This window comes from Pelodiscus sinensis, chromosome 20, assembly GCF_052426305.1.
Source record: "Pelodiscus sinensis isolate ZL-2025 chromosome 20, ASM5242630v1, whole genome shotgun sequence".
In the NCBI taxonomy this organism is placed as follows: domain Eukaryota; kingdom Metazoa; phylum Chordata; order Testudines; family Trionychidae; genus Pelodiscus; species Pelodiscus sinensis.
In genome coordinates, this window is record NC_143071.1 from 26,163,864 (window position 1) to 26,177,851 (window position 13,988).

At 54.9% G+C, this 13,988-nt stretch overlaps 1 long non-coding RNA gene across 1 annotated transcript in view; it reads left to right on the top strand.

Moving 5' to 3' along the window:
* The first annotated feature begins 5,099 nt into the window (after window positions 1-5,099).
* The window catches only part of LOC142819081 (uncharacterized), a 118,889-nt gene continuing 110,000 nt past the window's right edge, over window positions 5,100-13,988 (top strand). The window contains exon 1 of the long non-coding RNA XR_012896778.2: window positions 5,100-5,244. This is a non-coding gene — a long non-coding RNA (uncharacterized LOC142819081). The remainder of the gene's footprint in view (window positions 5,245-13,988) is intronic.

Genomic DNA, 13,988 nt, shown 5'->3' on the forward strand with positions numbered 1-13,988 from the left:
GGACCATTCTTTTCCCCGAGTTCTCCTTCCCAAATCTGGGGGAAGTCCGCACAAAGCCAGTTCCACAGCTGGGATCAAATGCTACTCCGTCACGTGGGTGCAGCTCTCCAGAGCATCCTTCCTAATAGCAAACCATGGCTTTCTGGAGTCCTTAATTGCTGAAGGGGAGAGGCGGCTGGAGTTCTGCATCACCGTGGAACACTCTGGACAGAGCTATTTTTGTAGGACACACAAACTAGTTGAGCTGGTTGAGGAATTATTTTTCCTCCTTAAAAAAATCAGCAATTATGAAAATTTTGCTTTCACTTCCATCAAAGTTTTCTTATATGAAACTGATTCTTTTTTTGCCATCCCCCCAGCTCCAATATTTCAGTTTTCCAGTGGTTGGTTATTAATTTGTTTCTTTGTTTGTTTTCCAATACAATGCTAAAAAAGTTCACAGCGTGGATATTTTTTCCACAAAATTTCCCCTTTTGTAAAAAGCCTTTTTCTGCTTGGGGAAAAACATCAACAACCACCACATGTTGCTGGAACATTTGGAGCCAGCTCTAGTAATTAGCTATTATTAACAAACTCCCGAGGCTGTGTGCAGGTTTTGGAGTGCAGTGATCTTTGCGCAGAGCCGCAGCCTGTATGTGTTACACTGAAGCAGCGGAACGGTATGATCTTGTAACAACCGAATGTTCGCTCAGGGCGAAATTTCATGACAGGTGCTATTTCCTCCACAACAATACCATCTGCAATTATTTCCCAACATCTCGTGTCAGGGAAAGGTCTGTCCCAGGGAATACATCTCAGTGGTCTGTTTTCACTTTTGACACTCAGCCTTTCACTTGGAGGTGAAAGTTCACTGGAACCATGTCTTGGTGAAATATCATGTTATCCAATTCCCTGGCAGCTTCAGAGAGTGTTTCATAACATTTTTGAACCAGGAGTCAGCTTGATCTAACAGAGAAAACGGGGCATCTTTATTGTGTCCCCGTACTTTATCTTAGAGCAAATAAACCTTCGAATTCCGGAAGGGGAGGCAAAGCAACACAAGCCCCTTGTGCGAACATTCCCCTGACATCAGTCTTCCAAGGAAGTCAAAACATCGGCAGCCAAACCCTGAAGCCTTTACTCAGGCAAAACTCCCCCTGACCCTCAATAACAATCAACTGAGGATGTGAGGACTTGGTCTCAGTATTTTGCCAGCAAGCCATTCTTGGAAGAATAGAGTGGTAAGTAGAATAACACTTGGTGGTTGTAAGATGCATGTGTAGCTGCTTGAAAAACAGCTTAAGGGAGCTGCAGGTACTTTCTGTGTCCTGGAGCAATGCTCATTGGTCTGTTCTTGGAGAATTCATGTGGTTGTAGTACATGCGCCTATGGGACTATACTGCCTCATTTCTCCCAAGGAGGGCCCTTTCATGTCTCTACATTCACTGCTGTTTACAGAGCTGGATGCCTGTTTTGTGCTCGGCTAAGTGCAGACTGTTATTGGCAAGCCACCCGCTCTGCTCCCACTTGACTTTTGTTCTTTCTTGTTTTGTTCTCTTTAGCTAAAGAAAAGGGCTTGTTAACTTGGCGAACCACTGACAGGTCTCTTTGTGACGTCCTGGTGCATGCACAGTCGGATCCCATGGCAGACCGTGGCTTCTCTTTGCTGGAATCGATACTTTTCTTTCTTTATCAGTCCAACACCAAGTGGTGATCTCTGACTGGTGCTACACAAACGCATTCTGGGCCTGTGCTCTGTTGCATTGTGAGGGCCCACACTGTGCAGAAGTGAACTTAGGATGCCCCTGGCCGATTGTACGCAGGCAGATCTACGGCTGTCTCACCAACAAGCATGTATTCTCCCTTGAAGCTGACTAGTCACACATACTCTAAAGACAGGCTGCCTAACCTGTGCTCTTGGTGGGGATGTTTATTGCTATGCTAAGGGAAAGGGAGCGTTCACGGCCAGGTTCCCTGCTACGCCCTGGCGCCACTAGAGCCCATGCAGGGAGACAAGCCCATGCCAGAATAGTTCACAGAAGAATCTTTTCTTGTTGAGTTGGACCTTCTAAACTGAGCTCCTTCAGATCTCCGGCGTCCGCTCTTGTTTCCCTCCAGAGACGTCAGAGCAAAGGCGAGGCGCAGGCAAACCTCTGGTCTGGCTCTGATTAGCGCTGGCTGCGCGATACATGAGAGAGTTGAGCTAGAGTCTTGCCCTCAGGCCCACTTGCCATGGCCCGTAGGAGCTGCAATCCGGCCATAGCTGGCCAGCTGAGAATTCTTCCAGCTGGTGGATTGGGCAAGCTGGCCCATGGAGTCAGGGAGCTGTCACTATCTGATGTTCCTCTCCCACATGGAGCCGATCTTTGGCCACTGCGCGCGCTAGCATGGCTGTGCTCACCTCTGGCTCAGGGACTAAACTTGCTTAGGGACTGGGGGCAAAACCAACATTTTAGTCCAGGTTTCATTTGAGGTTCTGAGGTGAGTGGGTCGTCTCCCCATGTACTTCTGGAGACAGAAGGGGCCAGACCCCCACAGAGCAAGCCGTCTAGGAGAGAGCATAGTGCAGTGAGCGGGGTGCCAGGCGTGGCATCCCAAGCCCGGACTTCTCTTCCCAGCTCTTGCTTGAAGTACCTGATGGCTCCCTTGGGCCATGAGTTTCCAGGGCATACTGATTCTGCTTGGGGCATGCATGTCTGCAGACGTCCGGGGCTAGTTTTCAGCAGGGCAAAGCATGCACTGGTTCAGCTCTTCAGTGGTGCTCAGAATGAGTGGCTAGGTTTTGAAAATATTGGCTTGAAATGCTTCGTGCCTCAATTTCCCCATGTGCAAAATGGGGACAATAGTGTGTCCTTGTCTTTTGCGATCTGTGGCTGAAGAGTAATAGGCAAGTGTTCAGTATGATTGATCGCCTAAGCGCCTTTCACTCTTGCCACTGGACACGTGAATACGGAACGCACATCTTACACCACGGCACCGAATTCTTAAGTCAGGAGCAGCGGAAGCTCCATAAAAGGGGGGTGGTGGTGCCCAAACTATGTCCCAACCCCTCTGCTGCCTCTTCCCCCCCAACCCTACCCCCCCCACTTGCTCCTCTTCACCCCTCCCCCCTTGCTTGCCAGTGCCCTGTCTTAGACATTTAGGGCCCATGTACACAGCAGGGCAAAAGTCAAATTAAGCTACGCAACTTCAGCTTTGTCAATTGCATAGCTGAAATCGACATAGCTTAACTCGACTTTTGGTGCTGTCTACGCAGCAGGGAGTCGAAGAAAGAACACTCTCCTTGGACTTCCCTCACTCCTCGTACAAAGAGGGTTACAGGAGTCCGAGTAAGAAGTCCTCCAGCTCATCATTATTTCACAATAACAGCTTGCTGTGTAGACGCGCGCTATGTTATTTCGGGATAACCACAGCTACTCTGAAATAACGCTGCTGTGTAGACGTAGCCTGAGATACCACATTCCAGTGGTAGCCGAGCATCTCGGTCTTTAACGGCTTTTATCCTCACAACACTTTCCATGGTGGGGCAAGGCAAGGTTCCCCCATTACAGCTGGGCAAACGAGGCACAGACAGGGACTTAAAGGGATTTAGGCTCTTGAAGCAGATTTGAAAACCTTGCTAGGTTCCTAAATTCCTTTGCAATGTGGCCTCCGTGTTTTGTTCCTTCATCTGTTCGATCTGGACTAGAGAGACGACGCGCTTTGCTCCAGGTCTCTCACAGGAGTGACTGGTCAACCAAGTTCTAGGCTACTGCCCTGTTTACAGGAGCAGCTCGTAGTCAGGGGAGCTGACAGCCATGCCGGGACCCTGGGCCAGGTGCGGGTATGGGTAGCGGGAATGCTAGGCAGGGGAAGGTGTTGCCCTCCCAAACTCCACCCCCAGAACGCCTACTGTAGGAGTTCTGGGGGCGGAGTGTTGCTGTCCCCAAGAACCCACCCTCTGCATGCTCTAGGACTGGGGAGGGTTGGGCCCGTGTTGCCTGCCCTCCCTGTGTTGGGGTGTGTGGACTGGGCAGAAGGGGCGGAGTTGGGGGCAGCCCAACATTCACCAGCCACCCATGGGCATGAGGGAGGGCTGGCAACACACTCCAGGAAGGGGCGGGGTTTCATGTGGAAGGGGCGGAGCGTCATGTGGAAGGGGCGGAGCTTCAGGTTGAAGGGGCGGAGCTGAGAGCATTGCCCAGACCGCTGCGCCCCCTCCCCAGTGCTGCCTGGAGCATGCCGTGCGGCAGCCCCTCCTCCCCAAGCGCCCTAAGAGACGCCCGGAGCACGTGGTGCCGTGGCAGTGGTGGTAGCGGGAACCCTGGGGCCCTTTGATCGTTTGGCCCTGGGGCAGTAGCCCTCTTGGTCCGCCCCCCCCCCCCCCCCATTGGCGGGCCTGTCCTAGCCTGCACCACTGGCTTTTCAGCGAGCACCAAGCACCGTCACGCTGGGGCTGGTCGATGAGCCAGCCTCCCCACTGCCCTCTTCTGTGCTGACCCCTCTGGGCCCGTCCCCCCTGCCCCGTTCGACAGAGGGGCTCGTCCCTCCGCCCGCCGGGATTTTCAGGGGCGACCGAACCCGGTGCAGAATTCTGAGAAGAAAAGCATTGGCTGCCGTGACGCAAATCCTTCCCCGCTCGGGCCTGGGGCGGGGTCAGCCTGGCCTCACATCTGCAGGGAGACGACGGGGCCTCTGCCTCTGAATGGCAGTTTCGAGCTATTTATCCTAATCCGATTACCGGCTAATTCAGTGCCAGTCTGTATTATGGAGGCCTGGCTTAATGGAGGCTGAAGAGGCCGTGTTTACCCTTCAAGTGTGGGGGATTATCCCCTCGAGGGGGCTGGCTGGAGGAATCCGCCTGCGTTGGGCAGGGTGGAATAATTCCAGTTCAAAGCACTCGGAGCGGTGGGGCTGGAGGCTGAGCTGCCAGGAGCCCTTTGTGTCTCGGGGGCTTTGTCAGCTCTGCCTTTGCTGCAGAGAGAGCTCTGAGGAGACTCCCTTGGGACCGGGGCTGGGGGTGGGAAACAGGCAGTGCTCAGCGAAGCCTGGCTCCTTCCAGTTTGATATTCCCCTTTGGAGCCATTCTACACGAAACAGGTTTGCTGCCCTTGCGCTAACCCCCCGGTTCCAACCCGCCCTCCTCCTTAAAGTGCCCTTTGGAATTGAACACGTTTTTACATGGACGTGCCGGCAGGAGACGGGCAGGGGCAAAGTTTGCTGGCGCAGAGCTTTAACTCACTTACCCCTCGGCTCCAGAGACCCGGTTCTGGCTTTGCCTACAAGGTAGTGTGACTCCTGGGGGTATCGGTCCACGTTTGTTCGCACCATTAACCCTGCCACCCCCTTTGGCTATTGGTAGGCTCTGCTCTGCAGAGGCCCAGGACTGGACTGCAGGGGGATTACTGGTCAGGACTGATAGAGGTGGTGTGGCAGAGCCGCGTGGCTGTGGGGTGTAGTCTGGCTTAAGCAAGTGCCCCTTAGAGCTGCCATCAGGCACCGCGCACCCGGGGCTGGGAGCTGCAGGGTGCCCCCTAGAGCTGCCATCAGGCACCGCACACCCGGGGTGGGGGGCTGCAGGGCGCCCCCTAGAGCTGCCATCAGGCACCGCGCACCCGGGGCTGGGAGCTGCAGGGCGCCCCCTAGAGCTGCCATCAGGCACCGCACACCCGGGGTGGGGGGCTGCCGGGCGCCCCCTAGAGCTGCCATCAGTCACCACGCACCCGGGGCGGGGGGCTGCAGGGCGCCCCCTAGAGCTGCCATCAGTCACCACGCACCCGGGGTGGGGGGCTGCAGGGCGCCCCCTAGAGCTGCCATCAGGCACCGCGCACCCGGGGTGGGGGGCTGCAGGGCGCCCCCTAGAGCTGCCATCAGGCACCGCGCACCCGGGGTGGGGGGCTGCAGGGCGCCCCCTAGAGCTGCCATCAGGCACCGCGCACCCGGGGCTGGGAGCTGCAGGGCGCCCCCTAGAGCTGCCATCAGGCACCATGCACCTGGGGCTGGGAGCTGCAGGGCGCCCCCTAGAGCTGCCATCAGGCACCATGCACCTGGGGCTGGGAGCTGCAGGGCGCCCCCTAGAGCTGCCATCAGGCACCATGCACCTGGAGCTGGGAGCTGCAGGGCGCCCCCTAGAGCTGCCATCAGGCACCGTGCACCCGGGGTGGGGGGCTGCAGGGCGCCCCCTAGAGCTGTCATCAGGCATCGCGCACCCGGGGTGGGGGGCTGCAGGGCACCCCCTAGAGCTGCCATCAGGCACCGCGCACCCGGGGCCGGGGCTGCAGGGCGCCCCCTAGAGCTGCCTTCAGGCACCATGCACCTGGGGCTGGGAGCTGCAGGGCGCCCCCTAGAGCTGCCATCAGGCACCGTGCACCCGGGGTGGGGGGCTGCAGGGCGCCCCCTAGAGCTGCCATCAGGCACCGCGCACCCGGGGTGGGGGGCTGCAGGGCACCCCCTAGAGCTGCCATCAGGCACCGCGCACCCGGGGCCGGGGCTGCAGGGCGCCCCCTAGAGCTGCCATCAGGCACTGCGCACCCGGGGCCGGGGCTGCAGGGCAGCCCCTAGAGCTGCCATCAGGCACCACGCACCCGGGGCCGGGGCTGCAGGGCACCCCTTAGAGCTGCCCACTTCTCCCCTTCGTTTTTCTAGCATGGATTCAGTTTCCCTCCTGTGATTTTCCTTTGATCTCCCCGCCGTTACCATCACCAGTAGCTCCACCAGGGGCCAAAGGTAGGCAAGGGACTTGATTAGAGTTGCATGATACCTTGTGGATCCATGTGCAACATTTGATCTCATTGTTGTTCTACAACGTAGAATTAGAAACTTACCAGAAGCATCAAGTTACAGTGGGAGTGGTCTAGGATATTAGGAAAAACTATTTCCCTAGCAGGGTGGTGAAGCACTGGAATGGGTTCCCTAGGGAGGTGATGGAATCTCCATCCCTGGAGGTTTTTAAGTCTCAGCTTGACAAAGCCCTGGCCGGGTTGATTTAGTTGGGACTGGTCCTGCCTCGGGCAGGGGGCTGGACTTGATGACCTTCTGAGGTCTCTTCCAGCTCTATGAGTCTACGACATTCACCACCAGGTAGGTGGTATCTCTCTCTTCTGTTGTGTGTGCGTGGAAGGGACCTATAACTAAGCAAAGCATTTAGCAGAGCTGCCCCTGAAATCCTAACTAGAGACATGTTTGCAATAAGCTGACTATGAAGACTCAAAAATGACCCTTCGATCTCTTACAATGCTCTGCCGCTTTAAGCTTTGAGCCACCTTTGCTCCCTCCAATTAATGCACTGGATTTAACTTCTGGAAATCTGGGTTAATTTGTTGCCACAGACTTCCTCTTAGAAACTTGGGGTATGTCTACACTATAGCACTAATTCGAACTAACTTAGTTCGAATTAGTTGATTCGAACTAAGCTAATTCGAATTAGCGCATCTAGACTTAAAAACTAGTTCGAATTAGCGTTTTGCTAATTCCAACTAGCATGTCCACACTGAGTGGACCCTGAACTGAGGTTAAGGCTGGCCGGAAGCAGTGCCAGCAGGGCATCAGATGAGGACTTAGAGCGTGGAGCTGCTGCCTCAGGCTAGCCGAGGGCTGCGCTTAAAGGGACCCGACCCCCACCCCGGACAGACAGTTCTCAGGGGTTCCCCGCTTGCAAAGCAGTCCTGGCTTGGAGTGCCCTGAGTGCCCACACTGGGCACATCACAGCACTCGGCCATCAGCCCGGCTGCACTTGCCGCAGGCTGCCATCCGGGGGGGGGTCAATTGGGGGGCTGCAGGAGAGCTTCCACCCCGAGGAGCCCGCAGAGCCACCCCAGTCCTCCCTATTGGGGGCTCGTACCCCATTCCTCCCTCACCTCCTTCCACTTACCCCTCCCTAGCCCCCCTTCCTGATGTACAAAATAAAGAACGCGTGTGTTCAAAAATAGAATCTATCTTTATTGAACAAAACTGGGGGAGACTGGGAAAAGGAGGTGGGAGAGGGGAAGAGAGAGGTTGGGAGAGAGGAGGGGGAAAACTGGGAGGGGGGAGCTGGAAGGGGGAAGCCAGGGGAAGGAGGGGGTGGGGAAACTCAGGGATCAGGGGTGGGGGTCTTGCCGGGCCAACCGCCTCCCAGCACGGCGAGGGATGGGGCCTCGGCGTCACCGGGGGGATGGGGTGGAGGGTGCGGAGGTTGAGGTGGGGGGTGTGGACATTGAGGAAGAGGGTGTGGGGGTTGAGGAGGAAGAGGTGGGAGGGGGCAGGAGTGGGAGGAGGGACAATAGTTGGGGGGCAGCAGGCGCAGGACTGGCACGGGGCACCATGCTCTGCAGCAGGACCTGCAGGTTTGTGCTCAGCCCTCATACCATGGTGCGGTGCCGGGCTCGCAGGGCCCCCAGGTGCTGGCCCCAGAACTCCTGCTCCGTGCTCGTGGTCCGGAGCAGGCCGCGGGTGCAGGACCATCTCCTGGGCGGGGTGGTGCGCCCTGCACGAGCAGCTGGTGCAGCTGTAGAGAAAGAAGAGAAGTGGGCAGTTCTCCCTGGGGACGCAGAGGATGATGCTCAGCACCCCCCTGTGACGTGAGGGCGACCGTGCCCTGCACCGTCAGAGCCGCTGTGCTTGTACAGAGGCCATGGTCAGGATGTCTGGCTCTCCCCAGGACTGGGAGCTGCCCCAAGACCACACCCATGTCCCTATGCCATGTATAGTATGGCTGGGACAGCGGGGGGGAGGGGGAGATGTCCCCTGCCTCCATGTAGAGGGGACATGTGAAGGGAAAGCATCCTGCTGGGTCCTGCCCCGGGGTCGGGAGCATGTCAGGTCTCTTTGCACAAGCATGTGCCTATTGGGCCATGGCCCCTGGGTGTCACGCAGCTGGAGCCACCTGCCCAAGGGTGGCATGGCACGTGCTCGCATGTGCACAGGTGTCTGCGTGATCCATGGAAGGCATGGCCCACGCACGTGGTCTCTGGTCTCCCTCCTGCCTCCCCCCCTCCCAAACTACTTAATTCAAACTACTTACCCAGTACGGTCTCCCTGGACGACCCTGCCGACTCCGGTGCTGGGACATCCTGCGGTGGCCCCTCCGGTGTGCCCGGGTCAGGGACCTCCGGTCCTGGCTTGCTGTCCCCCGGGCTGGCACGGACCGCCCCGCCCCCCAAGAGTCGGTTGAGGGCAGAGAAGTAGGGGCAGGTGGCAGCCCCTGCTGTGGCGCAACCCCTGGTGGCCCTGGCGTACGCCTGACGCAGCTGCTTGACTTTCAGGCGCACCTGCTCCTGGGTGCGCCTGTGTCCCTTTCGGGCCATAGCAGTTGCTATGCGGCTGTAGACGGCCGCGTTCCTCCTCCTAGTGCGGAGATCATGGAGATTGGGGGCCTCCCCCCAAACCTCAATGAGGTCCATGACCTCCGCACTAGTCCAGGAGGACGCGCGCCGTCTACGGCCCCTGGCTGGCTCCTGGGTGCTGGGGGTCTGGGCGGGGGACACGTCACTGCCACTGGCTGCCTGGCTCATCCTGCGGCCACTGGGTTGGGGCAGAGATCGCTGGCAGGGCTGTTTCTGCAAAGTGCCGTCTGGCCAGAGTCTACCCCTTTAAGGGCCCGGGGCTGGGGGAGAGGAGTTTTCCTGGTTGTGCCCAGAGTGGCCAGCAGGGCAAGCTGGGGAGGGCTAGCCTCCGAACTAAAGGGCTACACAGCCTGGCTGGGTTATGACAATAATGCAAGGAAATGATCATGGCAGCAAAAGTGGCAGAACCCCACCCTTAGAGATGGAGGCCTTTTGGCCATGAAAGTTTTTCCTGCCTCTTCCCTGTGTTCTACTAGTTCTGTGGCCAGCTAATTGCAGTCCCCTTGCTGTTAGCCCAGTTCCTTGCCCACCATTGTGTTCAGTATGGTTTGTGTCTGCTAGGTGATAGCAAACATTTCAGCCATTGAATTCTTCCATACGCTTGCATATCTACTGAGATTATAGCACTTTGTGGGCAGGAGCTGTGTTTTGGTTAGATGTATGCACCGCACCAAGCGCAATGGAGCGCTAATCCCCGAGTGCATCTCCGGCCCTACAAATAAGGAACAAAGGTAACAACATTAACATGCTAGTGGCTGGAGTGTTCGGGGGTGCTTTTGGGAGGAGCAGCATGAGAGCCAGGATAGTAACCCCAGATACCAGCCAAACACCAGTACAGTGGCTCTTCCCACAAGGGGAAGATTTTGCAAGGGCTGGGACACCAAACTAGAACTCAGGAGAGTCCCTGCTATGCCACAAACCTCCAGGGTGACCTCAGATAGGCTGTGTGTGCCTCAGCCCCCCATCTGCACAACAGGCCTCACAGCAGTGCCCCACCCCACACTGAGCAGTAGCAGGATAAATGCGTTCGAGTGTGAGGCGCTACATGCCATGGCCGTGGGAGCCCTATTTGTACCTAATGTCAATAGATCAATGGCCCCCTGAGATTTCCTTTTCCTGTAGGACCACTGCCGCCCCAGGGGGATTTCCCATCCCTGCATGGGCAGACTGCCGGGAAGAAGCAGGGGTGTTCTAACTTGCAATAACCCTGTGCAATAACTTCCCTGTGTCCCTGGGAATCTCTCTCTGGGTATGTCTAAACTACATGCCTCTCCGACAGGGGCATGTAGAATAGGCTACCCAACATAGTCAATGAAGCGGGGATTTACATATCCATGGCTTCATTAAAATAAAAATGGCCGCCACGCTGTGCCGGCTCAGCTGATCGTCGGCACAGCGGGCGAGTCAAGACGCGGATCGGTCGACCGATCCCTTATGCCTCGTAAAAGCCACACTTCATTGACTATGTTGGGTAGCCTATTTTTCATGTCTCTGTCCGGAGAGGCATGTAGTCTAGACATAGCCTCTGAGGCTATGTCTAGACTAAATTGCTTTTCCGGGATACCTTCTTTCACCATCCTTGTAAGCCTTGTTCTACAAGGCATAAGGGATGTGTCGAAAAAACACTTTTTTCCGAAATTTGGCACCTTGTAGACATGCCAAATTTCAGAAAAGCCTCTTTTGAAAGTAAATTGGAAAAAGACATGCAATTTGCATACCGCACAGTGCGTATCTTTTTCTGATTTAACACTGCAGTGTAGACAGAGCCAGAGAAGTGTCTTGTCAGATGGATGCCGGATTCCCAACAGAATAAGACCATCATTCTCTCTGTGCAGAGCCTTCAACAAGGCCCCCTCCCTCAAAAAGAGTTGAGAACCCCCCACCCCCCGTTATTTTTCTTCTGTGATTCTGGAATCCAATCTGGACCAGAAGCAAAATAGTCATCAACATCCCCAGCCAGCTGCTCCTGTTGTTTCTGATTGGCCCTGAAGCAGAATGTTCCAGAAATCTCCTAGGAAAGCCTTTTCCCATGCGATTTTTCAGCCTGTTTTGGCAGCCGCGTGGGGATTTGGATCAACGGTTATTTAAACATTGTTGCACTTTTAGCCTTTGCTCTAGCAACAATGGAACTCAATACACAGCTGTCCTGGTAATGCAGCCTCGGAGTAAGTTTTCTATGCGGAGTGTTGGGGCACCTATCAGAAGGGGAGACCACATGGTGCAGTGTGTGGGGTAGTGGCCTGGGAGATCACAGAGCTGTAGTGTCACATTGGCAAAGTCACCTGATCTTTCTGGGCAAGTTTCCCCTTTTTGCCCATTTAGATGGAAAGCTACCGAGGGCAGAGACTCTCTCATGGGTTTGTGCTCTGTAATGGAGCCCTGGGCTCAGATGGGAACACTCGGCCCTAGAAATAATCACAATCGGGAGAAACCAGCATATGCAGCTTTGCACTTTGCACATAAGTGACTCCAGAAACACAAAGCAAGTGTGCGGAGCAGCACTCACAAATGCCTGCAGAACAAACCGATGTGTGTAGCCTGGTGCCCATGAGTAACCCCACAATAGCAGACCAGAGTGAGAAAAGGGTGTTTAAAAATGACATGCTTGACTTTCAGTCTGTCCTTCTAATGAGCACTTGGCTTTCCTCTTCCTCGTCAACTCTCTTTTCAAGTGTGAACAGTTATTGTAAGTGAAAAGGATCGTCTCAAAATTTGTCCACAATGTTGTGTCCATCTGCCTTGACAGCCTCTCTTTAACATTTTAAACCCACTCCCTGCACTAGCTTTTATCTCTGTGGGACTCCATGCCCGAGGCGGTTCATATATTTAGCATTTAGCAGCAAAAGCCTCCGAGTGAAAGCATGACTCAGGCTCTAATTTTCAGCCATTCCACCAGCAACGCAGCTGTATTTTAATGATTTACGGTAACCTCCCTCCCCTCACAAAGAATTGTTCCCACTCACAACATCACTCGCTGATGTGATCCCTGCCCTCTGAAAATCATTTCCTCATTTAAGGAACGGGGATTGAATCAAACCACATGTCTATCAGATCTGAACCCAAGAGTTTTCCGATCATTTAGAATCCGAGGACCCTAGGGCTGGAAGAAACCTCAAGAGTCATTGAATCCAGCTCTTTGCCCCCTGCCCACTGTCTGTGGGAGACTGTCTGAAAAGCTTTGCTAACGTCAAAGTAGATCATGTCCACCAAGTTCCCCGTGTCTGCAGAGCCAGTTACCTTGTGATAGAAGCATTTGCAGCATACTACACAGAAGATATTTCAGGCAGAGGTGCCTCTAGATGAGAGCAACTCAGCATGGTTTCTGGATCAGGTAGAGATCTATTCATCCATCCGTCTCTCTATTCATCCCCACTTGTCACCTCTCTATACACTACTACTGATCTATCTTCATGTTTCCTATAACTCTCATAACCGTAGTGTCAAGGGTTGGGATTTTCAAAGGAGCCTACGGGTTAATGGAATGTGGGCTCCTGTTTTTTCAAGATTATTCTCATTTTGTAAGCTTCCATTTCCCTTTTGGTTTGTGTAGAAGGGCTGCAGTTTGTAAGAACACTTCAGTAAGTGTGGGTATAAGATTGTCTGTGCTAATGTCTAGCCATTAACTGCTAGACACACCCCTGTCTGTCAGGCAGGCCCAACATCTTTACCGCCCAGAGACAAACTACTGGCTTTTCTTCATAACACTAGATTGAAGCAGAGGTTAATTTGGTGCTGTATGTACATGGCTGTGTCCAGGTGAGAATGATATGGGGGTGGGCATGATACTATGGGCGTGTGGTGGTGGTGGGGGGGGGAAGCCTGGTGGACATGCTGTGTGCTGTATGGGAACAAAGGGGGAGGATATTTTGTTATTTTTATTCCCCCCCAGAAGAATCCTGGAGAACATTTGCAGCTGCGCTAATAGTCAGACTTGGTTCAGTTCATTTGATGACTTGCTGGAGTGAGACAAGGATTGGGCCCATGCCAGTGAGGAGAACCAGGCCCTGACTTGCCACTAAATATCTTGCACAGGAGTTTGATCCTAAACTGAGGTCAATAGGCATGGTCCTATGCTGCTCTGTGCCGACTGAAGATCTGACACTTGTCAGCATGTTGCTAAAATCTGGAGGCGCTAAAGGCTTGCTGACCAATGGAATTACTGGTCCAGCCTTGCGCACACACCCGCTCGTGCGGTTGGAACACCAGCACCGGCTTCCCGCTGCAGGGGGAGCCCCAAGCCCTGTGGGCTGGATCCAGCTGGTGAAGGCAGAAAGCGGCTCCATGCACCGCTGCTCTCCCTCGCTATGGCTGGCGGAATGGCAGGGCAGGAAACTGCTCACTTGGAGGCTTTCCCCGCTGCTCCCATTGGCTAGAATACTGGCCATTGGGAGCGGTGGGGGGCGGAGCCAGGTTAACGTTATCTCATCCCCCTCATGCTCAAACCCCTAACCCACCCTCCTCACACATCCTTCCTGCCTAGACTGCTCACCTCCAGCCTGCTCCTGCACCCGTTTCTCCATCATGGATAGTTGGCTGGTGTCTGCAGAAAGGTTTGCATGGAGCAGGGTGGGCCGCAGGCCAGAACGTTTGAGAACCGCTGCTTTAGTGTACAGTTGATTCCTTACTCACGCTGGCGTTCAAAGCAGAACGTTCCAGTCACATTAATGCAGACCTAGCCACAAGCCTGTCCCTATTCTTCTGACTGTG